The sequence below is a fragment of the Triticum dicoccoides genome, chromosome 5A (assembly GCF_002162155.2).
Source record: "Triticum dicoccoides isolate Atlit2015 ecotype Zavitan chromosome 5A, WEW_v2.0, whole genome shotgun sequence".
Classification (NCBI taxonomy): Eukaryota; Viridiplantae; Streptophyta; class Magnoliopsida; order Poales; family Poaceae; genus Triticum; species Triticum dicoccoides.
Genome location: NC_041388.1, coordinates 241,089,660 through 241,099,231, shown reverse-complemented (window position 1 = coordinate 241,099,231; position 9,572 = coordinate 241,089,660).

Sequence of the window (9,572 nt, the reverse complement as noted above, 5' to 3'; positions counted from 1 at the left end):
AGGAGGAGGAGAAGAATAGAAGAAGAAGAAGAAGAAGAAGAAGAAGAAAGAAGAGGAGGAGGAGGAGGAGGAGGAGGAGGAGGAGAATAGAAGAAGAACAAGAAGAAGAAGAAGAAGAAGAAAGAGGAAGAAGAAAGAAGGAGAAGAATAGAAGTAGCAGTAGAAGAAGAGGAAGAGGAAAGAAGAAGATGAAAAAATAGAAGTATAAGTAGAAGATGAAAAAAGTAGGAAAAGTAGGAAAAGAGGGTCGCCGATGGTCGAGGGTCACAGAGAGAAAAGAGGGTCGCCGAGTGGTCGAGTGGTCGAGGACGATGGGAAAAGGAGTCGAGGGTCTAGGGGTCGAGGATCGAGGTGTCGAGGGGTCGAGGGGAAAAGGGGAAAAGGGGTCAAGTGGTCGAGGATCGAGGGGAAAAGGAGTCGAGGGTCTAGGGGACAAGGATCGAGGTGTCGAGGGGAAAGGGGGTCGAGGGTCGCTGAGGGGTCGAGGATTTGCCATCCCGACCGTGACACCCCGACCCCCTGACCCCGACACCCCGACCTCGACACGACACCTCGACACCGCGACCCCGACACATCACCTCGACTGTGACGACCCGAGACCGACGCTCCAGATGCCTTCCATGTACTCCGAGTTTCCTTGTGTGATTTGTTTGTTTGTTGCATTCATCATTGCATCATTTGCATTGCATCATGTCATCATGCAACCCTTTTTAAAACTCAACTAAATAAATTGCATAGATCGTTGATCTATTTAAATCGAGGGAATTCACATGGTGATTTCACTTTATAACTGATACGTCTCCAACATATCTATAATTTTTGATTGTTTCATGATGTTATATTATCAATCTTGGATGTTTCATAATCATTTTATATCATTTTTTGGTACTAACCTATTGACATAGTGCCAAGTGCTAGTTCCTGTTTTTTTCCGTGTTTTTACATCGCAGAAAATCAATATTAGACGGAGTCCAAATGCCACAAAACTTTACGGAGATTTTTTATGGACCAGAAGGAACATGTTGGGCCCTAGTGGCACCTAGGGGAGTCCCGAGGAGGGGACAATCCACCAGGGCACGCCAGGAGGCCTAGGCGCACCCTGCTGGGTTATGCCCACCTCGGGTTCCCCCTGGACCACCTCTTTGCTCTATAAATACCCCAATATTTCCAGAACCCTAGGGGAGTCGACGAAATACTCATCCAGCCGCAGCATAGTCCAAAACCAGCAGATCCAATCTAGACACCATCTCGGATGGGGTTCACCACCTCCATTGGTGCCTCTCTGATGATGCGTGAGTAGTTCTTTGTAGACCTTCGATTCCATAGTTAGTAGCTAGATGGCTTCATCTCTCTCCCTTGATTCTCAATACAATGGTCTCTTGGAGATCCATATGATGTAACTCTTTTGCGGTGTGTTTGTTGGGATCGATGAACTTCGAGTTTATGATCAGATCTATCTTTTTATATCCATGAAAGTATTTGAGTTTCTTTGATCTCTTTTATGCATGATCTCTTATAGCCTTGTATTTCTTCTTTGATATTTGGGTTTTGTTTGGCCAACTTGATCTATTTATCTTGCAATGGGAAGATGTTCTTTGTAGTGGGTTCGATCTTACGGTGCTTGATCCCAGTGACAGAAAGGGAAACGACACGTATGTATCGTTGCTACTAAGGATAAAATGATGGGGCCTATCTCTACATAGATAGATATTGTCTACATCATGTCATCATTCTTATTGCATTACTCTGTTTCTCCATGAACTTAATACACTAGATGCATGCTGTATAGTGGTCGATGTGGGGAGTAATAGTAGTAGATGCAAGTAGGAGTCGGTCTACTAATCTTGGACGTGATGCCTATATAATGATCATTGCCGAGATATCATCATAATTATTTGAAGTTCTATCAATTGCCCAATAGTAATTTGTTCACCCACCGCTTTGCTATTTTTTCTTGAGAGAAGCCACTAGTGAAACCTATGGCCCCTGGGTCTTCTTCCTCATATATTTGCCTTTGCGATCTATTCTTATTTGCTTTTATTTTTAGATCTATTAATACAAAAACCCAAAAATACCTTGCTGCAATTTATTTTATTTGGCATTCGATCTATCAATATTTACAATCTTTTTCCTGTCACACACCAATTTCTGGCACCGTTACCCGAAAGGGATTGATAACCCCTTTAACACGTCGGGTTGCGAGGATTTGTTATCTATGTGCAGGGGCTTTTTACGTTGTGTTGCTTGGTTCTCCTACTAGTTCGATAACCTTGGTTTCATATCTGAGGGAAATACGTACCGCCGTTGTGCTACATCATCCCTTCCTCTTTGGGGAAATACGGACGTAGCTTCAAGCGACATCAAAAGGAATTTCTGGCGTCGTTGCCGGGGAGGATCTTTGAGGGAGTCCTAGATTAGGGGGTGTTCGGATAGCCGGACTATACCTTCAGCCGGACTCCTGGACTATGAAGATACAAGATTGAAGACTCCGTCCCGTGTCCGGAAGGGACTTTCCTTGGCGTGGAAGGCAAGCTTGGCTATACGGATGTTCAGATCTCCTACCATTGTAACCGACTCTATGTAACCCTAACCCTCTCCGGTGTCTATATAAGCCGGAGGGTTTTAGTCCGTAGGACAATATACACATCAACAATCGTACCATAGGCTAGCTTCTAGGGTTTAGCCTCTCTGATCTCGTGGTAGATCTACTCTTGTACTACCCATATCATCAATATTAATCAAGCAGGACGTAGGGTTTTACCTCCATCGAGAGGGCCCGAACCTGGGTAAAACTTCGTGTCCCTTGCCTCCTGTTACCATCCGGCCTAGACGCACAGTTCGGGACCCCCTACCCGAGATCCGCCGGTTTTGACACCGACATTGGTCCTTTCATTGAGAGTTCCTCTATGCCATCGCCGTCAGGCCCGATGGCTCCTACGATCATCAATGGCGATGCATTCCAGGGTGACACCTTCCTCCCCGGACAGATCTTCGTCTTTGGCGGCTTTGCACTGCGGGCCAATTCACTTGGCCATCTAGAGCAGATCGAAAGCTACGCCCCTGGCCATCAGGTCAGATTCGGAAGTTTAAACTACACGGTTGACATCCGCGGGGACTTGATCTTCGACGGATTCGAACCACTGCCGAGCGCGCCGCACTATCATGACGAGCATGATCTAGCTCTGCCGCCGGACAGTGCCTTGGAGGCCGCACCTACATCGGCTCCGACCCTTAGTTCGGAGCCAACCGCACCGATCGAGGATGGGCGGTTGGACGCCACCTCGGGGGCTGTGATCCCAATGGCGGTTGAGCCGAACACCAGCCCCGCACTCCGCGAGACTCGTGACTCCAAGGAGCCGGACTCCTCTCCGGACTCCGAACCCTCCGCGCCCATGCCAGTAGAATCCGATTGAGCGCCGATCATGGAGTTCACTGCCGCAGACATCTTTCAGCACTCGCCTTTTGGCGATATCCTGAAGTCACTGAAGTCTCTCTCTTTATCAGGAGAGCCCTGGCCGGACTACGGTCAGCAAGGTTGGGGTATGGACGATGAAGAGATTCAAAGCCCACCCACCACCCACTTTGTAGCCACTATCGAGGACTTAACCGACATGCTCGACTTCGACTCCGAAGACATCGACAGTATGGACGCCGATGAAGGAGATGATGAAGAACCAGCGCCTACTAGGCCCTGGAAAGCCACCTCGTCATATGACATATCCATGGTGGACACCCCAAAAGAGGGAGACGGCGATGGAACAGCGGAGGATGACCCCTCCAAGAAACAGCCTAAGCGCCAGCGTCAGCGGCGCCGCTCAAAATACCGCCAAAACAAATACGGCGATTCCAGCACGGGAGATAATAATACTCCGGAGAGTGCCGAAGAAAACCCCCTCCAGCAAGGTTTAGCACAGGAGGATGGAGAAGCCAGCCCTCATGAGAGAGCGGCAGACAGAGAGGTCAAGGACGATAATTATATGCCTCCCTCCGAAGACGAGGCAAGGCTCGACGACGACGAATTCGTCGTGCCAGAGGATCCCGTTGAGCAAAAGCGTTTCCAACGCAGGCTTATGGCCACGGCAAGAAGCTTCAAGAAAAAACACCAACAGCTCAGAGCTGATCAAGATTTGCTGGTTGACAGATGGACTGAAGTCCTTGCGGCCGAAGAGCATAAACTCGAACGCCCCTCCAGGAGTCACCCAAAGCGCAAGTTGCTACCCCGATTAGAGGAGGAAGCACTTGATGCGGCCGAACGGCCACCTCGTGGCCGCGACAGAGAGGCCTCCCGACCCTCCACTCAAGCCACACCCCGTACCAAGGCACAGGAATATGCGCCGGACTTACGAGACATGTCGGAGGACAAGGCAAGGCAAACACGATCGATCTATGGATCGCGTGGGCACCCCACGGCTCGAGACGGTAACCGTCACGCCGGCTACAAATTCGGTAGGGCCGAACACAGTAGACAAAGCTCATTGGAGCTACGTCATGATATCGCCCAGTACAGAGGCGCCGCACACCCACTATGCTTTACAGACGAAATAATGGACCATCAAATCCCCGAGGGTTTCAAACCTATAAACATCGAATCATATGATGGCACAACAGACCCTGCGGTATGGATCGAGGATTACCTCCTTCATATCCACAGGGCCCGCAGCGACGATTTTCACACCATCAAATACCTCCCACTCAAGCTTAAAGGACCAGCTCGGCATTGGCTCAACAGCTTGCCAACAGGATTAATCAGTTGTTGGGAGGACCTGGAAGCCGCATTCCTCGGCAATTTCTAGGGCACTTATGTGCGACGCCCAGACGCTGATGACCTAAGTCACGTAATCCAGCAGCCAGAGGAATTGGCCAGACAATTCTGGACACGGTTCCTAACAAAGAAATATCAAACAGTCGACTGTCCGGACGCTGAGGCCCTAGCAGCCTTCAAGCACAATATCTGTGACGAGTGGCTGGCCCGACACCTCGGACAGGAAAAGCCGAAATCTATGGCAGCACTCACGACACTCATGACCCGCTTTTGCACGGGAGAAGACAGCTGGCTCACTCATAGCAACAATATGACCAAGAACCCTGGTAGTTCAGACACCAGGGACATTAGTGGCAGGTCGCGTCGCAACAAGCAGAAGCGCCGCATTAACGGGGACAATGCTGAGGATACGGCAGTTAATGCCGGATTCAGAGGCTCTAAATCCGGTCAGCGGAAGAAGCCATTCAAAAGGAATCCTAGGGGCCCGTCCAGCTTGGACCAAATACTCGACCGCTTGTGCCAAATACATGGCACCCCCGAAAAGCCGGCCAATCACACCAACAGGGATTGTTGGGTGTTCAAGCAGGCAGGCAAGTTAAGCGCCGACAATGAAGACAAGGGGCTGCATAGCGATGATGACGAGGAGCCCCCGCCGCCGAACAACAATGGATAGAAGGGTTTTCCCCCACAAGTGCGGACGGTGAACATGATATACGCAACCCATGTCCCCAAAAGGGAGCGGAAGCGTGCGTTAAGGGACGTATACACGGTAGAGCCAGTCGCCCCAAAGTTCAACCCATGGTCCACCTGCCCGATCACCTTTGATCGAAGGGACCATCCCACTAGCATCCGTCAGGGCGGATTCGCCGCATTGGTTCTAGACCCAATTATTGACGGATTTCATCTCACTAGAGTCCTTATGGACGGCGGCAGCAGCCTGAACCTGCTTTACCAGGATACAGTGCGGAAAATGGGCATAGATCCCTCGAGGATTAAGCCCACCAAAACGACCTTTAAAGGCGTAATACCAGGTGTAGAGGCCAACTGCACAGGCTCAGTCACACTTGAAGTGGTCTTCGGATCTCCGGATAATTTCCGAAGCGAGGAGTTAATCTTCGACATAGTCCCGTTTCGCAGTGGCTATCACACACTGCTCGGGCGAACCGCATTCGCCAAATTCAATGCGGTACCGCACTACGCATACCTTAAGCTCAAGATGCCAGGCCCTCGTGGAGTAATTACGATCAATGGAAACACCGAATGCTCCCTCCGAACGGAGGAGCACACGGTGGCCCTTGCAGCGGAAGTACAAAGCAGCCTCTCCAGGCAGTTCTCCAGTCCGGCCATTAAACGTCCGGACACCATCAAGCGCGCCCGGAGTAACCTACAACAAGACCTCCTGGCATGTTCCGAGCAGGCGTAGCAATGCGGCCCCAACCCCAACCCTCGCAAAAAGGCAACGCTAGTACTTCGCGTCCATAACTACGCTCTGGAAATACCATGGGCATAGGGGGAGGGGCACCATCACGGCACGCCCAAAACACGGCTTAAACCGAACCAGGGGCTGCCGATTTTTTACTTTTCTCTTACTTCCAGGATTCTACTCTTCGGAAGGCCTGTTCGGCAGTTCAATTGCCACATAAATGATGCAAGGACTAGGGAAGCAGACAAGCCATGCCGCATTACAGAAATACCAGGTGGTCTCTATCACGAGCAGTATACCTATTTCGCATACTATTCCACAGCTTGCCCCTGGAGCAGACATGTTAAACAGTCCAACTTTTCGTTTATTGCATTACTTGTATCGTTCTGCTTTGATCGCAACTATTTTAATAAACAATGCATAGCTTTTGTCTATTTTTTGCATTACCTTTTTTTATGTTCCTTAACGACATGTTGCACCCGTACACGTTGGTACGGCCAAAATACGCCAGGGGCTTTTAGCACCCCTCAATATGGTGTGAGAAGTCTGAACACTTTCACAAGTGCGGCACCCCGAACTTATAGCATTATATGCATCGGCTCTGAATCATGTCTTGGGTCAATAGTTGGGTTTGCCCGGCTCCTATGTTTTGGTGCCTTACGTTCTGCTATATCGGCTAAGGTAGCACTAGGAGAACCACTGCGATTGTGCCCCGGTTGAGCTGGGTCGAGCACCTTAGTGGAGAAAGCTAAAACTGACTGTCATGATGAAGCGAGAGCTGGTCGCTGTTCGAGAGGTTTTTTCGAGTCCCTAAAGACTTATGCCGCTTAGGGCGAGGAGCCGGCTCTGTCCGGCCAAGGCGTGGATAGCGCCCCGAACTCGGTCTTCCGAATACTAGGGGCTTCGCTGAAATTTAAAATTATAGAATTCTATGGCTAAGTGGGAGTGTTCACGCATTATAGTCCGATTGCCTTGTTCGTTGGGCTGAGCGCCTCCCTCAAAGGACCCAAACATGGGAAAAAGAGCGCTCAGGTTTATCCCCGAACACCCCAGCACTAGCGGCATGGGGGCAGAAGCCGACGACTCGCCATCTCTCAGAATTGATAAACAGCCGCACAGAAGGTAATATTTGAAATTCCAAACAGCATTGCTTAGCGCATATGAACAAGTTTTCAGCGTACAGGACAAAACGAGCGAGTTTTACTCAAAAATTACATCCATTGAACATTCATCCGCCACAAGGCGGGCACCCTTCAGAACATCCTTATAGTAATTCTCGGGCTTGCGATGCTCCTTCCCCGGCGGTGGCCCATCCTTCACAAGCTTCTCAGCATCCAGCTTTCCCCAGTGCACCTTAGCACGGGCAAGGGCCCTACGAGCACCTTCAATGCAGACGGAGCGCTTGATGACTTCGAGCCTTGGACAGGCCTCCACCAGCCGCCGCACCAGCCCGAAATAGCTCCCAGGCCGAGCCTCTCCGGGCCATAGTCGAACTACGAGGGCCTTCATGGCCTGTTCGGCCGCCTTGTGGAGCTCGACCAGTTGCTTTAGCTGGTTGCTCAGGGGAACGGGGTGTCCGGCCTCAGCGTACTGAGACCAGAACACCTTCTTCGTCGAGCTGCCCTCCTCGGCTTGATAGAATGCGGCGGCATCGGATACACTCCGGGGAAGATCTGCGAACGCTCCTGGAGAGCTCCGGATTCGGGTAAGTAACAGGTAACTCACGTTTATGTGTTGGCTTTGCATAAAGAATGCCTTAACCGCCGCTATCTTCTTCATCTCATCCAACTCTTGGAGGGTCTTCTGGGATTCGACCTTGGCAGATTTGGCATTTTCCATAGCCACCGCAAGCTCGGACGCTTGCGTCTTCGAGTCACGCTCCAAACTCTCATGTTTTTCCATGAGAGCCTGGAGCTCTTGCCGCACCTTGCCACCCTCGGCCTCATACTTCTCCCGCTCGGTGCGCTTCGAGGCCGAATTCTTCTCGGCCTCGTCCAACGCTTGCTTAAGGGTCGCCACCTCAAACGTGGCCCCTTACAATAGCCACGATAATCCTGTCATTTTTTGCAATTGCACCTTTTTTATATATGTTTTTAACAAGGTATTTATTACCTTCATTGTCCTCGAGCTGCTTCTTGGCACGCTCGAGCTCTTGCTCGGACCTTTCGAGGTCCTGCTTTAGCGTGTCCACTTCCGCAGTCAGTGCGGCGGAAGCAAGCAGGGTAGCCTGCACATGCATATTGACTCATTTTTGTTAGACTCCTGCGAATTCTATTTGATCCTCTATTCGGCTTTTCTTCCCGAACGCCAAACAGAGCATCAGGGGCTACTGTCTATGCGGTACTATTATTTACACTTTCTTTACTTACCTCGAAGCCTGTCAAAAGGCTAGTACAAGCTTCAGTCAGTCCGTTTTTTGCGGACTGAAACTTCTGGACCACCGCACTCATAATAGCGCGGTGCTCCTCGTCGATGGAGGCACCTTGGAGCGCCTCCAGCATATTGTTCGGCGCCTCCGGTTGGACGGAGGCCGCCGACACGGTGGACTTGCTCCTCTTGGAAGGAGGTCCCCCACCGAACTCTGGAACCTTTGAAGGTTCCGGAGCGGTGTCCGGCCTAGAGCCGGACTTGGAGCCCTGGGGGGGTTTCATCCCCTTTACTCCTGGAGTCCGGGAGGTTGCCTTGCAGCGCCTCCGGGACCACCTCCTCCCTGCTTGGAACCTGTTGGGACAACACCTCGGTGTCGTCCGTAGGGCGTGGGGAGGAAGCCGTCGGAAGCGAGTTCACCTCCGACGAGTCCAGTGAGCCGCTCGACGACGCGTCGAGCCAGTCTTTGGGTGGGCTACATAAGCATATTCGACATAAGGGAAAGCTGTGCAATAAACGAATACTATGAATTACTCTGGTATCCGGATACTTACGATTTTGCCAGGGGCTTGGCCCTGGGCTGCCACTCATCTCCGCCGTCGTCGGCGTCGGCGGGGTAGTCCGGAGGAAGGGTTTTCCCCTTCTTGGACCCTCCGGCCTCCTCAGAGAGGGCGGCCTTCCTTTTCTTCCCTTCCCCCGCTGGAGGGGGAGGGGTCTCTTCTTCCTCCTCCTCGTCTTCATGGGAGGAGTGCGTCTTGGATTCGTCGGATGATGAATCCGACACCTCCAGGCGCCGGGCACTCTTTCGAGTCCCCGCGGCCTTTTTTGCAGCCTTCTTCTCCGGCACCACATAGGGTGCCAGAACCAGCAGCTTCGCCAAGTGAGCGTCCGCTGGGCCTTCGGTCAAAGGAGCCGGACAGTTGATCTGTCCGGACGTCACCTGCCAATCCTGTCAAAGGTAAGGGAGTTTAGATCCCGCATAGAGTCAAACTATGGAAAACTGATACCCTGTAAAAGGAA